General features: G+C 43.4%; 1 non-coding gene and 1 pseudogene across 1 annotated transcript; one reads left to right on the forward strand and one right to left on the reverse strand.

The window, feature by feature from the left end:
- Positions 1 to 365: 365 nt before the first annotated feature.
- On the forward strand, positions 366 to 1,676 carry LOC106573528 (uncharacterized). Its single transcript, XR_014380817.1, has 3 exons — positions 366 to 429; positions 674 to 741; positions 952 to 1,676. It is a non-coding gene; the product is annotated as an uncharacterized LOC106573528 (transcript).
- Positions 1,677 to 3,277: 1,601 nt separating this feature from the next.
- On the reverse strand, positions 3,278 to 8,161 carry LOC106573519 (serine beta-lactamase-like protein LACTB, mitochondrial; annotated as a pseudogene).
- Between the last annotated feature and the right edge of the window lie 1,016 nt (positions 8,162 to 9,177).

Below are 9,177 nucleotides of genomic sequence, written 5' to 3' on the forward strand. Positions count from 1 at the left end.
ATGATTAAGGACACACAACCAGCTTACTTCTGTTATGCCTTGTTTTAGTGTAGAAAGATTACAAAACATGAATCTTGCCTGTTTTCTGGTTATTTCCTATCTTGTTGTCTATGTAGATTCATAATGAGCTGTTACTTTTGTACATTGTACATCGTTCTTAGGTGGGGATCAAAAACAACTGTCACATTCTTCAGGATAGAAAAAAATCAAATGATGGCAGGTAAAATAGTTTGGCAAAATCATTTGAGAAGGAATGTTGAGAAATTCCACATGATGTATTTGTATGTGCTCTATGTGTCTGTTTCTGAAATGGATCTATTCTGTCTTTTTTGTAGACCATGATGACCCATGTAATGAGTTAGAGACGTCCTACTGTATGAATGGAGGAACATGCTTAAAAATTCCTTTTATAGACACTCTTACTTGTGTGTAAGTTACTCTCATGCTCTCCACATTTCCCCCCCCATCACTATTCTCTAATGTCGCTAATAGTTTGTCGGCCATAAGCAGGTGTAAAGTGATGCTTGGCAATGAGCTAAGGAAGTTCTGGGAACTTCTGCATGGTGTTTTAACTTTTGTTTTACTTTAGCTCAGTCCAGGTAGACCTACCATGGCTCTTGTTTCTCAGCTGGTGACGGCTTGCTAGAGAATAACGCTGTTCCTTCTCCCTCAGCTGCAGTGAGAACTACAAAGGCAGTCGGTGTGAGCTGTACCAGCTGTTGATCACTGCACACGATGCAGGTGAGACAGGACTGATCGCTGCTGTGGTCACCATGGTCCTTCTTATTCTATTCGTGTTCACAGTAGTCATCTACTACACCTGCAAGTAAGAAACACATTCATTTAGTTTGATTCATGAATAGACATGTATGCAGGAATAGTGCTTTCAGGTGTGATACAGTTTCTTCTACTGTAGGTCTGAAACATTACTTGTATTTGTCTTATTGTTAGGGTATGGAAGGCCAAACCAAAGAACCAGCAGAAAAACAGTGAACAACAGTATTGGAGAGTAGAGCCAAGAGAATGAGGCATGTTGCATATTATTTGGATAACAAAAGATTTCAAATAAAAGATTTCATGGACGGTGGCGTGATATGGTTTGGGGTCTGGATGCCACTAGAGATGCGGCTACGAAGGACCAGGAGGACAGAGGAAACCTCCACCCACAAACATTTTGCATCAAGCATCAAACCTCAAGCCTGTTTGAGTGGTCATCAAAAGCTGAAGCTGCTGTAGACACACAGCCACCCACCTTTTCTCCAGTCTGTGTGACTGGGTGTAGGACTGATTCTAACCTGTTACAATGCATTTCATGCCAGTGGCTATTTTCCTCTGACACAGAATGAATGCTTAAAAATGGAAGAGTGATACCTGATGCCTTCATTCAAAGGAATACAATGTTTGCTTTGATAGTGTGTCGAAGTTCAATTGTGAATGTGAGCTTTCTCTGAGCCTGGTATACCGTAGATTAGAGCACAGTGGGGTGATAATTAGAACAGTTTGTTTTAATGTAGAATAATGCATATATTTGTAAAACTTTCATTTCAGGTCAAACATGAAGTGAGCATTAATTACAGTAAGCAACTTGCTTGTATTATTTAATGAATGTATACAACAAAGACACACCAGAAAGTGTACATCATTTGCGATATCACAATAATAAATCATGTATGAGGAAACAAGGCATTGTCTTTTCTTCAGTAATCAATGTCAATCAAGACTATTGAAGTAATGTAATTGATTTATAAGTAAGGATTGAAATTTCCGCTATAAATACAATGGTTTACAGTGGGGTACTGGCATTCATGGGAGGTTCATCAATGAGTCTGGATCATAGATAATTCAGATAATATAATCTCCATAAATGTCACCAGTTCCATTTCAGATGTACGTTAGACCTCAACCAACAGATGGTGCTAAGGGTCCCTCATCTCATATGAACTACTAGGAGTCATGTTCATGTATTCATGGCCCAAGAAGACCACCCCCATTTACCACTGTGCCCCTGAGGTGTTTCATATAGCTTTAAATTGACAGGTAGTAATGAGGGAAACCGGGGTTGGGTTCAATTCCATTTCGATCCATGATAGGACCCCAACAACTTGAACAGACCTAATGCAAACTGCTCTTTCCACCCAGCATGACCTACAATTGATTTGCTGAAGTAGAGAAAGTAGATTAAACAATTGAGGTATCACTATTGAAAAGACTGTGGGAAGATCTCAATTGCATTTTCCTCACGTCCTCTCTCATCTTCTTCTCAAAACCCATTGGATGAGTAAATTCATAAGTCCTGCCCATCTGACCTTCTCCTCCAATGGGTTTGAGGAGATGAGGCGAGAGGAGTATGTAACTGAGATATTGGCCTTTTCTCAATTAAATTAGCTTAACTCCCGCTTCCTCTCTCATTCATCCTCTCTCACCTCCTTTTAAAGAAGTTCAAAGTTAATCGAGGAGCGGCGGCAGGAGCGTGAACATGGACGAAAATGAGCTTCTATGAAATGATAGGCCGTGTTCGAGAGTATCAAAACAGTTAAGCATCCTGGGTAAATTGAGACTGATTTACAAATAATGAGTGGTTATTAATGATGCAAGGTGATTTGTAGATCAGTCAGTTGGCAGTCACCATGCTGTCATCTTCAATGTCAAACAAGCCTAGAAGCTCCTTCTCCACTCAAGTGTCATCAGGCAAATGCCAGGGGTGGATCCCAAAATAAGTATGTAAAGTGATGAATACAAATTAAGTTTGTTGTGCAAGACAATTATAGATAAAAGGATAAGTAGCATATAATTTTTAAACATGTGCATGCTTTCACACAGCTGGAGGTGTGGCAGATATCAAAACTTCTGAGGTAGGCTACACTTTTGCTTCCTTGCCGAAAGGAAGCTATCGAGGAGGGGTGGACTGTCTTCCGTTTACCTACTAACGAATTGAAAGACTCTTCGACTACTTCTCTGTGACCCAGAAACCGATAAGAGAGGGAGGGGATTGGGCAAAAGTCCAACCTAATTAGAAAATACCCTTCACCGTGTGACTTCAGAAATCACTGGTTCCTATTAATAGAAAAGCAGTACACTGCTGCCACCTAGTGGTGAGTAGTCTCAATTGCACCAAGGGGATTTTCAATCAAGATTTACAACCAAATTACTACAACCAAATGAATGACTTATAATTCAATCCACACCAAAGTTGAAGATTGTATTTTATAATAAATACGAAATAAAAGGCAGATGTATAAAAGCAGTTTCAAATATACAAATGAATTCTGATGATAAATCATTCATCCATCGGAAACATCGCAGTATCCTTCTCCACCACCAGCCAGCCCTGCGCATACAGCCATCCTTATCCCAGGAGACCTGTCTTGTCCACCATGCCCACAGAGCCTGGGCTGTCTCTGGTTTGAGGAAGCCAGGCAGGAGGTCTGCGCCACCCGTCAGGTAGGCCACTTTGTAGTTGTAGAGCAGAGCATTCCCAAACAGGAGCAGATCTCCCACAGTGGAGAGAAAGCCACCTCCTGCCCACTTATAGGAGATATCCACATAAGGGCAGTTTACTATGCGTCCTTTCTTATTGCAATGATGAAACCTGAAACAGAAAGTGCAAAAGCCAAGCTGATCTTACACCAAGTTACTACTGAATGCAAAATGCTGTGGAGATGGATTACCTTGAGCAGTTAAAAACTCAGCAAAAAAAAAAAGTCCTCTCACTGTCAACTGCATTTATTTTCAGCAAACTTAACATGTGTTTATATTTTTATGATCATAACAAGATTCAACAACTGAGACATAAACTGAACAAGTTCCACAGACATGTGACTAAGAGAAATGGAATAATGTGTCCCTGAACAAAGCGCGGGGGGGGGGGGGGTCAAAATCAAAAGTAAGTCAGTATCTGGTGTGGCCACCAGCTGCATTAAGTACTGCAGTGCATCTCCTCCTCGTGGACTGCACCAGATTTGCCAGTTCTTGCTGTGAGATGATACCCCTCTTCCACCAAGGCACCTGCAAGTTCCCAGACATTTCTGGGGGGGAATGGCCCTAGACCTCACCCTCCGATCCAACAGGTCCCAGACGTGCTCAATTGGATTGAGATCTGGGCTCCTCGCTGGCCATGGCAGAACACTGACATGCCTGTCTTGCAGGAAATCAGCCATACTGCTTGTTCTGTGCGTGGTGGCATTGTCATGCTGGAGGGTCATGTCAGGATGAGCCTGCAGGAAGGGTACCACATGAGGGAGGAGGATGTCTTCCCTGTAACACACAGCATTGAGATTGCCTGCAATGACAACAAGCTCAGTCCGATGATGCTGTGACACACCGCCCCAGACCATGACGGACCCTCCACATTGATCCTGCTATAGAGTACAGGCCTCGGTTTAACGCTCATTCCTTCGACCATAAACGTGAATCCGACCAACACTGGTGAGACAAAACCGTGACTTGTGAAGAGCACTTTTTGCCAGTCCTGTCTGGTCCAGCGACGGTGGGTTTGTACCCATAAGGGATGTTGTTGCTGGTGATGTCTGGTGAGAACCTGCCTTCCAACAGGCCTACCAGCCCTCAGTCCAGCCTCTCTCAGGCTATTGCGGACAGTCTGAGCACTGATGGAGGGATTGTGCATTCCTGGTGTAACTCGGGCAGTTGTTGTTGTTGCCATCCTGTACCTGTCCCGCAGGTGTGATGTTCGGCTGTACCCGATCCTGTGCAGGTGTCGTTACACGTGGTCTGCCAATGCGAGGACGATCAGCTGTCCGTCCTGTCTCCCTGTAGCGCTGTCTTAGGCGTCTCACAGTACGGACATTGCAATTTATTGCCCTGGCCACATCTGCAGTCCTCATGCCTCCTTGCAGCATGCCTAAGGCACGTTCACGCAGATGAGCAGGGACACTGGGCAGCTTTCTTGGTGTTTTTCCAGTCAGTAGAAAGGCCTCTTTAGTGTACTAAGTTTTCATAACTGTGACCTTGATTGCCTACCGTCTGTAAGCTGTTAGTGTCTTAACAACCGTTCCACAGGTGCATGTTCATTAATTATTCATGGTTAATTGAACAAGCATGGGAAACAGTGTTTAAACCCTTTACAATGAAGATTTGTGAAGTTATTTGGATTTTTACAAATTATCTTTGAATGACAGGGTCCTGAAAAAGGGACGTTTCTTTTTTTGCTGAGTCTAGATTGTGGGGTTATTCTCATCTGGCACAGTGTTGAGCATGCCCAGTTCCCGGAACATCTTCATTATGTGATCCAACAAATGCTGGCCTGCAGCTCTCTCCACTACGGCACTTAGGAGGGTGAAGGCGTGGGTTGAGTACAAGAAAGTGGTGCCTGCAGATGACAAAACACTTTTTTTTTTACTTCACCTTTCTTTAAGCAGGTAGGCCAGTTGAGAACAAGTTCTGATTTACAACTGCAACCTGGCCAAGATAAAGCAAAGCGACAAACAGATTTACACATGGAATAAACAGACATACAGTAAATAACGCAATAGAAAAGTCTATATACAGTGTGTGCAAATGAGGTAAGATAAGTGCGGTAAGGCAATAAATAGGCCACAGTGGCGACATATTTACAATTTAGCAATTAAACACTAGATTGACAGATGTGCAGAAGACGAATGTGCAAGTAGAGACACTGGGGTTCAAAGGAGAAAAAAATTATAATAACAGTATGGGGATGAGGTAGTTGGATGGGTTATTTACAGATGGGCTATGTACAGGTGCAGTGATCTGTGAGCAGCTCTGACAGCTGGTGCTTGAAGTTAGAGGGGGAGAGTCTCCAGCTTTGGAGATTTTTGCAATTCGTTCCAGTCATTGGCAGCAGAGAACTGGAAGGAAAGGCGGCCAAAGGGGGAATTGGCTTTGGAGGTGACCAGTGAAATATACCTGCTGGAGCGCGTGTTACGGGTGGGTGCTGCTATGGTGACCAGTGAGCAGGGATAAGGTGGGGCTTTACCTAGCAAAGACTTATAGATGACCTGGAGCCAGTGGGTTTGGCGACGAATATGAAGCGAGGGCCAGCCAACGAGAGCATATAGGTCTCAGTGGTGGGTAGTGTATGGGGCTTTGGTGACAAAACGGATGGCACTGTGATTGGATGCATCCAATTTGCTGAGTAGAGTGTTGGAGGCTATTTTGTAAAAGACGTCGCCGAAGTCAAGGATCGGTAGGATAGTGAGTTTTACGAGGGTATGTTTGGCAGCATGAGTGAAGGATGCTTTGTTGCGAAATAGGAAGCCGATTCTAGATTTAATTTTGTATTGGAGATGCTTTTTATTTTAGCCCTTTTTTCTCCCCAATTTCAGGGTCTTTTACAGTCTTGTCTCATCGCTGCAACTCCTGTACGGACTCGGGAAAGGCGAAGGTTGAGAGCCATGCGTCCTCCGAAACATAACCCAACCAAGCCGCACTGCTTCTTGACACAATGCACATCCAATCCGGAAGCCAGCCGCACCAATGTGTCAGAGGAAACACCGTACACCTGGCGACCTGGTCAGCGTGCACTGCGCGTGCACTGCGCGATGAGACAAGGATATCTCTGCTGGCCAAACCCCCCCCTACCGACGCTGGGCCAATTGTGCGCCGCCCCATGGGTCTCCCGGTCGCGGCCGGCTGCAACAAACCCAGAATCTCTGGTGGCACAGCTTGCACTGCAATGCAGTGACTTAGACCACTGCGCCACCCGGGAGGCCGTATTGGAGACGCTTAATGTGAGTCTGGAAGGAGAGTTTACAGTCTAACCAGACACCTATGTACTTGTAGTTGTCCACATATTCTAAGTCAGAACCGTCCAGAGTAGTGATGCTTGACGGGCGAGCAGGTGCAGGCAGCGATCGGTTGAAGTGCATGCATTTAGTTTTACTTGCATTTAAGAGCAGTTGGAGGTCACGGAAGGAGAGATGTATGGCATTGAAGCTCGTCTGGAGGTTAGTTAACAGTGTCCAAAGAAGGGCCAGAAGTATACAGAATGGTGTCGTCTGCGTTTAGTGGTGTAGAATGGTGTCGTCTGCTAAAGTTTACTTTCATGTCAATTCATTTAAATGCACATAGGATTCAATTTATCGATTTGATTGACAGCCACAACTCTTACATGGTACCTACCAGGTTTGAAAATGAGAGGATCGTCCTGGAAAAGAGCCAAGGCTTGAATGACATTGTCAAAGCTGTCTTTCAGGTAGTATTCCTCTTACTCAAATTATTTTTTCATCTGGCCCTGTTTGGTTTCCTTGCACATGGTGCTGCTGTCCTCGGTTTCTCTTTGTAATAAGATTAGTCATTTTCTTCTTTACCAGGCAGTTTCAAAAGTTGTTTGGCCTTCTCCATGGCCTCCCTCACTTATTAGCATCCTTCTAGTGCCGTATGCCACTTAGGCGAGAGAATCAGCCGTGGGGTTATAGTCACCTAGATATCAAAGAAAAATAAAGACCCTCAAGAAAGACACAGCACTTTGATAATTCAAATATTGACAGTGGGGAAAGAGAGTTCAAGGTGAGATGATCATGCCCATTTGATAGAATGTATCTTTAATGTAACTTAAAGAACTCAACTTACATCTCCCTTAACCTGTTTTCGGGGGAACTCAGGGACTTATTTCTGGACAGGGGCATCTAGGTACAGCTTCGCCTCCAGCTGCTGCTGTAGTTTGGGGCTTACTGATGCTGGCGATCCTCAGCACCATTTCTGGGACACAAGGCACACAATTTTCCAAGTCAGCATAGCCAAGTCCTTCAACATGGACATCAGTTAGTTAGGAGCATGTCTGAAACAGCAGAATTATGAATTGTATTAATTTGTGAACATATGAGAAGTATTCACGTCTACTACAGTGAACCTAAAAGTGCTGCATTGCACCAACCTTCACACCAGCCACAGACACACAGACCACCAGCCCTGGAGCCCCAACCTCATCCTGTCACACCAAGAAAGAGGTGATGGACAGAGATACAGACAAATGATAAAATGAGCATGTTGAGGTTGAGTTGCATGCACCAATTAGCTGAATGTTATGACATTAAACTTAACCAGTTCAGGATTTAAAAAATCTGAATGCCAAAAACTCTAAATACCTGTACCTTTATCTGCTGAACAAAGTCTGTTAACTTGAATGGCAGCGCCATATCTTCCAATCTGCTTGAAGTCCTCTTCACACAAGAGCCGACCTGAAGATCACTGACGTCAAGATTTGATCAAGTGTTTTTCCAAGTTCCCAGTTGTCTTGAAAGCACCATAGATCTACACAATCTACGCAACGGATGTGACAGAGGTTCGTTTGCATAGCTCTCTACATACTTTTGTGCGGCTGAATTTTTGGAACGCGACTGGGAAATCAATTTGGAGAGCCCACAGTGCAAAACAGAGTAGTTACTCAATGTGAAAGTCCGCAAAATGTTTGCTTTTTCTGTTCTAACACGACAAAGGCCTGTTGTTTTGACAGCTGGAGGCAGCGAGTTTGCGGTGTCAACAAAGACTAGTAGCACGTGTAAAATAGTAAATAATGCTACTTCTCAGAGGGCCGGTATCACATACAGGGTTTAGATTAAGCCAGGAGTAGGTCTTAATGTGTACTAGTTAAACTAGGCCATGTAAGTAGCTTTCATGAACGTGGCTTAAATTTGGCTTAGTTAGTCAGAGACTACGGAGTCCTGGAGTAAGATAAGTTGCCTAAGCCTAAATGAGAACACCTGGGTTAAGCCTGATTAGGTTAAGTATGAGCACATGCTGTTGGTCTAATGGTGCTGATAAAAACCCAAAATGGAATAGAAAACACCATTCACGTATCTTGAGACAAAACAAGTGCAAAGGTTAAAAATAATTGGTTCAAAAAACTTTTGTGAGTCTGAAAAAACTACTAAAACAAATTTTGTCAAACAATCCAGTTATTGAAAGTAAAAACCATACTACTGCTACTGAGCAAAAGAAAAAGAGTGGTTGGCCTGCAATTTGCAGTGAATTCAATGCAAATGAAAATGTAACAAAAGACTACAACAACTTCAGGTGAGATATCTTCATTATTATCAGTATTTCTCATATTCATATTTTTGTGACATCACTTGTATTGAATGATATCTGCCTTTATAGACTCTGTGGAAGAACCTTAAACTGGCTTTAAAAAGAGAATGCAAAGATCAGAAGAGAGTGATTTACTACTGGTGGTGGACCACCAAAAGAAAGACAAGACTG

Source organism: Salmo salar, chromosome 16, assembly GCF_965601325.2.
Source record: "Salmo salar chromosome 16, fSalSal1, whole genome shotgun sequence".
NCBI classification, from domain to species: domain Eukaryota; kingdom Metazoa; phylum Chordata; class Actinopteri; order Salmoniformes; family Salmonidae; genus Salmo; species Salmo salar.